General features: G+C 43.5%; 1 protein-coding gene and 1 pseudogene across 1 annotated transcript in view; one reads left to right on the top strand and one right to left on the bottom strand.

The window, feature by feature from the left end:
• Positions 1-4233, bottom strand: part of LOC144825295 (RNA-binding motif protein, X-linked 2-like) — a 29676-nt pseudogene extending 25443 nt beyond the window's left edge.
• The window catches only part of ADGRB2 (adhesion G protein-coupled receptor B2), a 1067283-nt gene that overhangs the window by 246940 nt on the left and 807905 nt on the right, over positions 1-12438 (top strand). The window lies entirely within an intron of this gene.

Genomic DNA, 12438 nt, shown 5'->3' with positions numbered 1-12438 from the left:
TGCTTTTGAGTGCCATTTACTGAGAATGCAGTTAAATATCTGCTCTCTGGTGCTATGTTTTGACAAAAGAATCCATTGGAGTTGTCCAAGGTTGTTTTGTATTTTTTGCGCACTATGTTATTCATTAGTGCAGCACTGTGTGAGTTTTGCACTGCAAAGGTTTTGCAACATGTGTTAAGGTGTCGGTAATCCAAAACTAGACGATATGAATTGTCGGGTTTGGAGACCGGAAACAAAGGATTGTTCATTTATGAGGTGCAAGTTTCAATCACCCCCTGGTATTCTAGCTGATCTAGTATTTCATTTACCTGTTTTTTAGCTTCTTGCTTAATTGGGTACTGCCTTTGTGCAGTAGGTTGTGATTTTAACTGGATTTTGTGAGGAGGAGAATCCTCATCCCATCCTACATGATTTTTATATAAAGCAGGTGCTAAGGCCACTGCCCACTTTCTAGCAAGTGTGTATTTTTTATGAATCGGAATATGATTCGAGAAGGCAGGCATAATTACTTCTTCGCCATGAGGGCACTCCCTGACAAACTCTGGTGGCCAGTCTTTTTCAGCTAGAAGGATGTCATAACCCTTGGAGAGGTTATCCCAAAATAGTCCCCTTATTTTCCTAGTCTTATCTCCCTCTATACGTAATGTTATCTCGTATATCTTGTGGGGCTTGCTAACTCTGGTGTCTGCAGTTTCCACTTGAAGGTATTCATTCGTGTCCACTGTCTCCAGATGATTCATAAGGACTTTGCGAGCTATGCTCACCTCTGCTGCGCTGTCTAGCATTGTCTGAGCCCATTCTCCGTTTTTCAGTTGTGTCCTCAGTATTCTCGGCATTGTTAACTACCTTGATACTGGCTACCTTCTTTTTTGGAAATTGTAATTTCTTTTTTGGCTGAGCAGGTTCCTTGTCTTTGGACTTGGCGTGCTCTTCTGATCGTCCTCTTCTTTCCGATTTCTGCGAGGAATTCTGAAAAGATTGAGAGGGACGAGTATCAATGTCTTGATATCTATCAGGTTTTTTAATATTATCCCTATTTCTAAGGTTATATCTATTCCCAGAGGGGTCACTCTGCGGTGACCTCTGTCTTCGGTTCGGAGATTTCTCCCTTCGCCTAGGAGACCTTCCTCTGGACTGGAATTTCTTTTCTTTAGGATTGGATTGTTTGTTTCCATCCCAGTTCTTTTTTGGTGAATTATTATTAAGAAATATTTTTTCTGGACTTGTAGTCAGTTGCGGTTTTACTGGTATTTCACCTAGACTATCTCTGCCTAGTTCTTCATAGGATTTTTCTATGATTCTGGCTATTTCAGCTGGTTGGTCTGCTATATCTGTCTCTTTTAACCTCTGGCGGATCGCCACGTTTGCTGCTTCACCTTTTATGTTGGCTAATAATATAGCCGAGACCTGCTTGAAGTCTTTCAGTAATTTCATACCAAGAGTTAAAGCTGGTTCTGGACCGTATTCATCTTGAATTTGTTTTAGCACATCTGGTATTACCGAAATGGATGGAACACCGTGCGTTTTTGTGTAGATGGAAGCAAAGACTGTACCCCAAGTGTCACAGTCCTCTATGTGTGGTGCGATTCCCATTGGGAGACATATAGTCAGGATCCTGTGTTTTTCTAGCGGGGTGGTGTCAGGAAACACCGCCTCTATTTGGGTGATTTTCTGTGCCAACCAGAATGGTACCTGTTCCCGTTTAGCTGGAACTTTACCTAGGCAGGATTGGATGTTCTGTGGTGTAATTTTATTTGTGTTCCCCTGGTGAGGGGTCAGCTGTGGAAGTTTAATCGCTGGCTGAATTGTTGAAGTCCGCATTACATACTGAACTAATTGTCTATGAATTTTTAGTAATTGTTTTAGCTGTATTAACAGCTCAGCTGCAGGCATCCTATCGATGTCTGGATGTGGTGTGTATCCGGCTAAGACCGGCCACGTTGCTCCTGGTCTACCTAAAGGACCGAGCCTTGTAATGTGATTGTTATGTATTAGGGCGCCATCAAATAAGAGCAAATGCTCTTGGAATTTGAGTGGTACTTCCACCTCCTCGAAAGGAGTGTACTCATTAGGAGGTTCCTCTATTTTGTAATAGTGGAAGTACTTTGTTACAGCATTTGCTGCTGGAAAATTTATCCATGAATAGTATACCTCTGTCTGCCGATATTCGTGTGCCTCGATTACGAATATGACTGTGCCACCTCTAGGTGTCAGTCCATTTTCTATAAGTTTTAAGGTTATAGATTTCCTTTTGATGACCGGGATGAGTATTATATCCTGGTCTGCTGCTTGCATGGTAGCATCAGCGTCTGCGAGTTCAGTTGCTAATCTAACTGCCTCTCTTTCTTCATCACTGTCTCCCATTTTACTGACAGGATGGTATTATGTTTGTTTGCAGATCGGGTTTCTTATGGAAACAGAGATTAGATGCACAATATTTTGGAACTGTTTATCCTTCAACGTTGACTGTACCAAGAACCATACATAGGAGTTCCCTCCTGCAAGGTTTTGGAGGATATTACCTTTCACCCACTCCAGACGTCTTTGGAGTATTTGGGAAAAGGGGTCTGAGTGAGAAAGCACGACTGAGTTACTCTAAATGTCTTACGTTAGTTTTATCGCCCTTTCCAAACACGTTGGGCGCCATGTAGTGTAGTTCCTATGTTCCCAATAGGCTCTGCGCATTGGAATAATACCTACAGCAGTAAAGGCCTAGACCAGACGTTAACTAGGTCTACTACTGTCGATACTAGACTTAATTTTTGGGTTTGCCAGCTAAGCTCAGAGTTCGCTAGAAACTTTCTCGAATGTTCAGGAAAGAATTAACTCTCCTGATTAGACAAGAAGGGATTTAGTTTCTGACAACCATAGAACATGACAACTTTGCTCTCCCCTAATCAAGAGTCAATCTCGAGAGTCGTGTGAGCACAAGGCAATTATTTTACTCAGTCAGTACGTGCATTCTTAGTCTCATCAGAATGTAGAGAAAAGGGAAGGAGACGGGCGTGTTCAATAAAAAGATGTTATTTATTGATCAGTCTCTTTTCTCGTACAAGAGAAATGGATCGATATTATTGCGATACTTATAGTTAAGTAAAGTGCATACATTAAAAGCAATAGTATAAAATAATACTGTAAAAACATTGATATGGTTTCTGAGCCATATGATGTTTAAAATGATTAAAATATATTTACATACACATATACATTTGACTAAACGTACTCAACTGGTGTTTCTAAATACGCCTACCCCGTGTACCTGACCTAAGTCTAATGCGTGGGCGGGAATAGAAAGTTACAGTTTAAGTTAAGTTTGTTTTTGCCAAGTGGATAACTAAAGAATTCTCTGTGAGGGGTTATTCAGTTCTGTACCTGGAAGTTAGGATGAATGAGGAATGGTATCTCTTTCTCTGCTCTCGATATTCCAGGCTGTCTGCGAGGGCTGCCCAGAAACGCCGGTGCTGGGTCTCTCGGCTTGAGATAGCAGCGCGTCTCTCAGCGCGTCAGGAAGGCGGGGCTGCTGCCTGCGGGGTCTGCTTCTGCTCTCGGCTTCGGCAAGTATGGCTGCTCCGTCTTGTCACCACGCGTGTGTTTGCATAGGGCAAGATCGGCAATATTTATACCTTAAAGGTGCCGAGATTGACGTAAGGATGGACATAGATACGTCAATAAAGATGTCATACGACTTGCTCGTTAGCACATTCTTTACTAAAGTTCTCTGTGAAATCAAAACAATGGCCGCACGGATTTTCCAGGTTGTCATAGGTTTGATTTGTTATGAGAACGTCGTATGCCTTATCAGGGGCTGGAGGAATGTCGCTTGTCTAATTAGATCTCAAGCGTTATTACCTAATCAGATAACACGTTCCTGTGCCGTAGTGTGACTGCGTCAGATAACGGTATCTGCATCATGGGGGCTTTTCTTGCCTCATGGGCTGACTGTTAGTTAACTTGATAGTTAGTTTAACTAGAATAGGGTCAGGAATAGGGGGATCGATTCAGAACCTATAGGAATACATGACATACCTGATCATGAATGGTGTCTCCATCTAGAGGTGGTATAAGGCGTCTTTCAAGAGTGGGGAGGACCTTGGCTAGATTTGTGCACCACTTCAGAGAATGTGCAATTTCAGTAGTTTTGAATGCTGGAGTTGCCAAGGCAACTCGCACTCTGTGACGCTTTGTATCTGCAGTGGAGCTCTGGCTTCCTCTACATCTTTCCACAAATACCATTCCTGCCCAGAGTTCTCAAGAAGATCATGCCCATGTGATTATGTGGCTCTAGATTGGGCATGGAGAGTCTGGTATTGTGAGCTGTTGAGCATGAGCATTGGTCCGCTGCTCCGTCTGCCTCTGCAGGAGGATCTTCCTTCGCAGCAACAGGGCAAGGCTCTGCATCCAAACCTGAAAATGCTTCAACTTCATGTGTGGAGAATGTGCAGCAACAATTGACAGCTTTCAACCTTCAGTCCGAAGTCTGCAATGTTAATTTGATAGCCTGCCTTCCCTCCACCAAGACAGTATATGCCTGCTGTTGGAACATGTTTATGACATGGTGTACAGATAAACATGTTGATGCTCTGTCTCCACCCTATTCTCAAGTACGTCTGTTCGTTCTTTCCTTGGTCCAACAGGACTCTGATTTGGGCACATAAACAGGTAATGTTTCTGCCATTTCAGCTTTTCTGCAGTACCAGATCAGCCATGTCTTTTCATATCCTCTACTGTACATAGGTTTTCGAAAGGTCTCTAGCATATTTTCTCACCAGCACCTTTTATTATGCCACTGTGAGACCTCAACCTGATGTGCACTCCCTTTGAGCCTCTCCACCACTGCCCACTCAGACTTCTAACCATCAGAACAGCCTTTCTAGTGGCATTAACATCTGCCCAGAGGGTCACTGAGTTGCTGGCACTGTCTGCAAATCTTCTGTACCTTACCCAGACAAACTTTTTCTTCAAACTCGAGCAGCCTACATACCGAAGGTGGTAACTCCTTTCCATGAAGGCCACTCCATCACTCTGTTTGCCTCTTACCCTCTGCCACACCCCTCTAAAGAATAGTAGAGACTTCACCACCTGAACCTAAAAACAGCTCTGTTGTTCTACCGTGATCATATTCAGGTGGTCGATCAACTCTTCGAGGGGTATGTTAGAACCTAGAAAGGGAAGGCAGTGCAGAACCAGACCATCTCAAAATAGTTTGTTGCATCAAAATCTGCTATGCATTGGCCAAAAAGTAACCCCCTAAGGGTTTGTGCGCTCCCTCTACCAGAGTTGAGGATGCAATCCCTGCATTAGCCTGCGGAGTTCCTGTCCTGGATATCTGTCAGGCAGCAACGTGGCTTTGTTGCACATATTTACAAAGCACAACTGCCTGGGCAGTCAGGTCCAGCTTGACAGTAATTTTTCCCATTTGGCCCTACAGGAGTTTTTAGTTCAATCCTTACTGCAGTTCACCTCCGGGGAGGCATTGCTTGGGTTTCTATTCTAAGGTAAGTAATTTGCAGCTAGAAATCTCTATCAGATGAACAAGTTACTTACCTTCAGTAACACCTTGTCTGTCAGAAGCTCTATCTAGCTGCAGATTCCTTACCGACCCTCCCATCTTCTCTGCTCTATGACCGGATTATAGTCTAAAGGGTTTACTCTTTTAAGGGCCCTAGCTTCGCACACCAGTGGTCAATGTTCCTTGTGGCTCCGCGCTTCAGGCAATGGAAGTCGTGAAAAGAAACTGACATCAGTGCGTTGAGATGGTGCATATAGAAGCACCGCACATGTCACTTACGGTTCAGTCTACACCGACGACTCCACACAGAGCCAAACAACGCCACCGACCTGTACACAGAGGTACTGCTCGTTAAAGGTTTCCAGATCCAGTCTGATACCTGGGGATTATTCTAAGGTAAATAATCTGTGTCTAGATAGAGTCTCTACCAGAAAAGGCGTTACCAAAAGCAAGTAATGTTTTCTATAGGAAGTGATAAAGGACTTTTATCAAGTGAGAAAGTCTATCACTTATCAGAACTTAGTTTGGCGTATCTGTTTGTGGCAGCTATAGTGCCAGTTTCAAGACATCAACAGGGTTACCTAGGACTTCAGACTCTTCAATTAGCCTAAGCAGCCCCAGAGACCTACAAATAGTGTGAGGTGTAAAACACAATAGCACTTGCATGGATCCTGTGACGCATTTCTTAACCACATTGTTGAGCTGAAAATCAGCCAGTCTTAACTTGCTTTGATTGTCTCTGAAAACAATTGTGGAGACACTCCACAGGGACAAACTGTCTTAGTCAAATTGGCAGTGGTATGCTCCTAAAGGCTTCTGATGTGTGTGCTTGTTGACTCCATTCGGGCACGGTGTGTATTGTGAGAGGTATGTGGCAGTAGAGAGAGTCTGGCCAGTTCCCATTTTATCCAGTCTAATGCATCCTGAAAATTCCCCACGTCCTCTATTCTGAATATGCAGTTGTATTTCTTTTAATGGTTGTGATCATTTTGACTGGTTCCAGCAGTCCGCACTCAATTTCCAACTTTCGGAGGTGAGGACTTTGAGACAGAAATTGGCCCCTTTCATGTTTGTCTCAGCTGAAAGGTCTGCTGAGATGTATCCATTGTGCCAATCCATATGAAAAAAGACGTTGACTCGCTTTTACAGCTGTCTGTATCGTCCTGGGATGTTGGTGGTGAACAAAATATACACTTATGGGGCGTGGCCTGTCCCTTTAAGCGACTATCTAGCTTGAATTCTGTGGGTTCTCTACATCGCCAGTGCTTCAGAGAAGATCAGTCCACTGAGAGATCAGATGAGGACTATCAGAAAACCCATATATATCATCCTCTAAAGTTTCCGTGGTATGCCATTTACTGAAAATTGCCGTGCCCTATTCCGTCCTCAAGTTCTGTGGCTACCTTTTCTGAGGAACCATGTGTCTTTGTCTTTGACCATTTTGTTACTGAATCAAGCCAGTCCTCAGTCAGGATATTCATTCCGATGTTAAGAGGACAAGTCGTAGCACATGAATCTCACATGTGTGGACAGTTCTACACCTATAAAGTCAAGTTATTGACATTTGCTGAGAAGGTCGAGAGGCTGAAACTCCATATATAAATGGATCCTCTGTAGTAGTTTCCTGCAGTATGTACGGTAAGGCACTGTTTTCTATAATATATCAGGTTCTTAATACCAGATGCCTTATGCCGCACAACAAAGAGTCTTGGTCAGTGAGGGTAGCACTGCACAGGCAGTCATCAATACGAAGTTCTTTGCAGGATGCCAACTCATCCTGCCAACTCACACGGTGCCACCGTGTAACACAAAATATCTGCTCCTATCACCCGGTCACCCGGTCAGGATCCAATATCACATGGTGGCATTTAAAACTACTGCAAATAGTGGTTTTCTAGCCCGTTTTCTGAGGCTTTGAACAGCTGACGTCTATTAAGGGGTGGGAAAAAACCCCAGGACATCGGCACCGGCTTCAGCAAGTTTTTTGTTAGAGGGGGGAGGAGGGGATTTGGGGTTCAAAATTGCCTCTTTAGTACTTCTTGGAACGAGGCCCGACCACTCAAGACCCTGCCTCCTTCTCACACACAGAGATTTTTTTCAAGTTGGCAGGTGTGTTAGTCCACCTTGTGCCTGCCACCTCAATGGACATGAATCAGGGCGTTTCATTAGGGTGCAAGTACTTCGTGCATCTGTGCAGGGTACAACCAAGCTGCAATGTGTCTGCAGGATAAGTGAAAATACAGCGTTGTCCTGTGGTAAGTCCAGATGCATTGAACTACCAATGCAATATTAATTCCTGTTTGTGACCTCACGAAATATCACAGTGCTGCTGGGGGTGAGATCTGTGCAATTTCTGAGGATCCCAGCAGCTCCTCTTCTGGGGCTAAATGTTGCAATCAGTAACACTCAACATAGCTCAAAGCTAATTTGTCGAGAAGTGAATTAACACTTGCCGGCAGTTCTTCCCACCTCACTTCCCCTGGGTTTGTGCAAGTGCACCCTCATCATTCATTGTGGGCTATATTTGGCTGTTGATTCCCCCTCTCTAGCGGCAGAAACCACCTCTATGCCCTCTGCAGGTATCAGCAATCAGGCCCAACATCTCAGTAGAAGTTGTGTGCGTTCAGGAGCTTGCTTGTTCCTTGCTGCCAGGGGTGAGATGATTTACAGTGAGCTTATGTTTGTTTTGGAGCCCGGCCCCTCAAGTGGCTTGTCCACCTTCTTCCTCTCCGAGAATGCACCTCAGACAGCGCCAAACGTTGCCTCTTTCATGACAGTGCAGTTCGACATACCCATTTGGCCTAGTCAACTGCATTTAATAATCGTAGAATGTCTTACGGGCACCGGAGATGACGCGCAGAACTCTGAGAATGCCCATGTTGCCAGGCCCAAGTTTCCCCCCATCCAGCCCTCCAGCCTCACTGAATTTAAGAAGCAGCCTGAAACTGAACAGGACTGTGCTCTTGAGGGGGGTGAAGCTTTCAGTTAACCACGCAGGAGTATTGTGCAGAGACATTCCCTATCTGTTCATACGGAACGGAGTGTGAAGTGTGGAACAGAACTATAACTTTCAGATTCCATATCATTAAAGTGACTGATTCAGTTTTTGTTATTTTTGGTTTTTTTTTCCAGTAGTTTCCTTAAGTGTTTTTTGAGTGATGTTTATATTCTTTGCATGCCTGCTCTGGAGGCAGCTGTCTCTTGCCAAACTCTTATGAAGGCGCTGGTTTATTTTGGTGGGGAGAGACTTTTTCATACAGTAGTAACCTGGCTTTCTACAATGCTCTACTAGTTACAATCATGGGTCTCATTACGATGTCGGTAGGAGTTGCCTCCGACCGACATCTCTGCAGTTGCAGAACCGACCGACCTCCTGTCCGCGGTCCTGAAACCACAATTACAATGAAACTGTACATGGTGCCGTCGCAAACTCCTATTTCTCTATGGGAACTTGTGCAGCTCATGGTGCCTGCCACACGGAACAGGTATTTTTAGGGGAGCACCAGAGGTGCCCCCAGGCCCAAAACCATAGGCCCAGGGGAGAAGGGGACCCTCCTAGGGGCCCCCAAAGTCACTTTCTGACAGGCTTTCAATGTCGGAAAGCCAGACATCATGATCCCGACAGCAGAAACTCCATCCTAAAGGGATTATGTGAGGTTTTCAACTAGCTGACGGTCTCCTTGAGCCTGTCCGAAGCCAGTCAGATTAACTGACCGGTTTGGACTCTGACCGCTCTTATTGTAATACGGCAGTCGGAGTTTAAGCCAAGGATGTCGGTCGGTAGTATTATGCTAAGTTGTTCTTTTCTTTCCCCTTAGGATTTGATGAATATTTTAAGCCTTGTGTGTCTATCTCTGCTCATGTAGATTTTCTCCTACATCTGGATAAAGATTTATACAAGGATGGTATTTTCCAATTCTGGGTGGAAATATTCGCTCAGTCTCAGGATTTACAAGTCTTCATTTCTTTACACAAAGGGGTGAAGACTTGTAATGGCTTAATTTATGACTATGAAGTTAATGCTAGTAACTTTACACCTCTATTTTTGAATTATACAAATTGGCTGAGAACTCTGCTGTGCAAATTCAGACTGTAAACGTTTAAGGCAACAGTATTTACCCGACTTGACTCTGGCAGCACATAAACACCTCGTACATCCTAGGATCTGCTCTCATCCCCTTTGACAGTGTCACTTTTCTTGCTGACACAGAGCCTGAGATAAGCTATTCCTCAGGATGCAGTCAACTCCCCTTAAGAGAAAGAGGAACTTCACTGAATGGGAGAGAGACCTTGCAGCAACCATTGTTGTTGGTCATTAGCACAAATTACTTGATCTTCCTCTATACACATGTAGTGGAGTGGGGAAGGTGGCCTGTGGGGCAAGGATCTGAAAAACACTGGCGGGATGAGAGGTGTGCGGTGAGGTAGTTTTATTTCAGAAGTTGGGACGGCTTTTCCTAGAGGATCACCTGCATCCCATCTTTGTTTCACCCCCTTCAATGAGCAACCTGACCTGCTGTACAGCCTACTTGTTTCCGGAAATTGCAGCGTAAGCCCAGGTAAGAAACTATTCCCCGCTTTCTGTATAGTACATGACTATTCTCCACTCATGTCATGCAATCCTCGTCCCCAAAGAATGACCAATATTTGACATTTCACTCACACTCCGCTTTGCCCCCTTTATAGTGTTTATCAATTGTATTATTATTGTGCTTTATACTGCTTTTGTATATTCCCCAACTCAATGTCATTGTTATCAAATATTAAAGCAGGAGTAGCCTCTATTGCAGTATGCCAACAACCAGGCCCTCTGTCTACACGCATCCCTACTGTCCGCACTGGTGTGTCACACTGTTTTCAATGTCACCACACTCTAGATAATTTTGTCTTTGTTGTATCACAGTGTCACACGAACAACATATGTATAATCATATATAAATATATATGTATATACACACTCATACACAATGTACATAGCAGATACATTTCTTGTGATTTATAAGGCTTATAATGAGCTCATACATATCTTCTTATTTTTACTTTGATCGCCCTGTATTGTCTGCCCATCCATCATCTTCCACCACCTCCTCTTCTTCTCCAGTAGACTGGGTACACACAACAGACGGATGCCAGAGCCTGGTAAATTTCAGCCACATCAATAACAATTTGTATAACTATATTTCTCTCTGTAATGTTATGATATGTAACATAAGGTTCCTAAATATAATAGAAATCACATAATAGTTGGAACTTGTATATCTATTCTTGATATCTCTATGTTAATAAATAAATCTTCACTTTGTGCTGTTTTATTGTTAAATATGTGAAAATGTTCCTCATCACCCTCTCTATCCACACTTCAGTGCATAAATCATTGAGTAATATTTCTTATTCCGTACGGCATAGTCTCTCGCCCCATGTCAGTAACAACCTAATCCCTCTACCTTTGATATGGGAGATTATGTGCTTTTTTGTGCTATGCATATCAATGATGTTACTGTACACTGACGGTATTTGTGTAGGCGGATTTACTAACTTTATATTTGTCTCTCTTCTGAGCCTAATGATCTAACACCCCAGGTGTCCTTAAGCCCTTCACCAGCATACAAATTCAAGGACATGCTGAAAGCCGCAATTCAACCCTCTAGAATCCATCGGTTAGGTAAATCTGTGACATGGAAACATTTACTACTATATACAGATATTTTAACTTATTTTCACCCTTTAGCAGTTTTAAAAAAGTATGTCCATCGACCAATATATATCTCCTAATTTAAACTGCCAGATGTATATCGTTGGTATGGGAAATATCACCCACTAGGTAACCAGGCATGTTTTCCTTCCCTGAGTGGTGGATTGCATGTATCTTGTATTCTGAGATTTAGTTTTTGCCCTGGGTGTACCCTACTTTAGTATGTGTGCAGAATCTAGGCGCGCACCTGACTATGAGTAGGTCCTAGTCTTGTCCTCTGACCTGCAGAGGTGCACCAAGTGTGCCTTTATTTATTGACAATGGACTACTGTCCCTTTCATAAGTTAAACATGTCGAGTGGTGAAGGCAGTATACTATGTTTTGACAATTACTGGAGTTTGAGAATTACTGGAGTAGAGGTCTGCTGGCCCAGTCACATAAAGTTCCACTTCTACTTGCTTGTCCACTCTTTAGTGCTAACATCCTTAGTGCATGTTGAGCATAGTAATGTGTATAGCTTGCAGGGTACATGCTTGGTATGTAAGTGTGTCAGCTTAATGGAGGCCAGTAGGATCCACTGTGGAGGCCCCTGGCCTGGCATTATACAAAAGGGAGGTGGAGATTCTCCTGTCAGATGGTGGAAATGTATTGCTCACATTCCTGTAGCTGGAGGGATGAGACCTAGGGCCCGATTCACTGAACTAACTTACCATAAAATCCTAAACTTACTACCATTTTGGTATTCACAGAAGGCACTTACTCATTTCGGTATTCACAGAAGTTAGGAGTCCTAACTTTAGGACTCCTATATGCCTTCTGTGAATACCCAAAGTCTTAAAGTTAGGATTTTTCTCCATTTAGGTGTCCTAAAGTTAGGAGTCCAAACTTTACTACTCCTAAACTGAGAAAAATCCTAACTTTAAGACTTTTGGTATTCACAGAAGGCATTTAGGAGTCCTAAAGTTAGGACTCCTAACTTCTGTGAATACCGATATGAGTAAGTGCCTTCTATGAATACCAAAATGAGTAAGTGCCTTCTGTGAATACCAAAATGGTAGTAAGTTTAGGATTTTGTCTGAAGTTAGTTCTGTGAATCGAGCCCCTAGACATTGAAGCAAATGGAGGGGAGACAGCTCCTTTAGGTTCTCTGGGGCTTTGTGTTAGCAAGGAGCTGCTTGTTAGCTTTCCTGAACACTGACATTTGGAGCATGGGAGGGGCGATGGGTGGGAATGCAGA

This window comes from Lissotriton helveticus, chromosome 3_1, assembly GCF_964261635.1.
Source record: "Lissotriton helveticus chromosome 3_1, aLisHel1.1, whole genome shotgun sequence".
Taxonomy (NCBI): Eukaryota; Metazoa; Chordata; class Amphibia; order Caudata; family Salamandridae; genus Lissotriton; species Lissotriton helveticus.
This window is presented reverse-complemented; position numbering and strand designations above follow the sequence as displayed.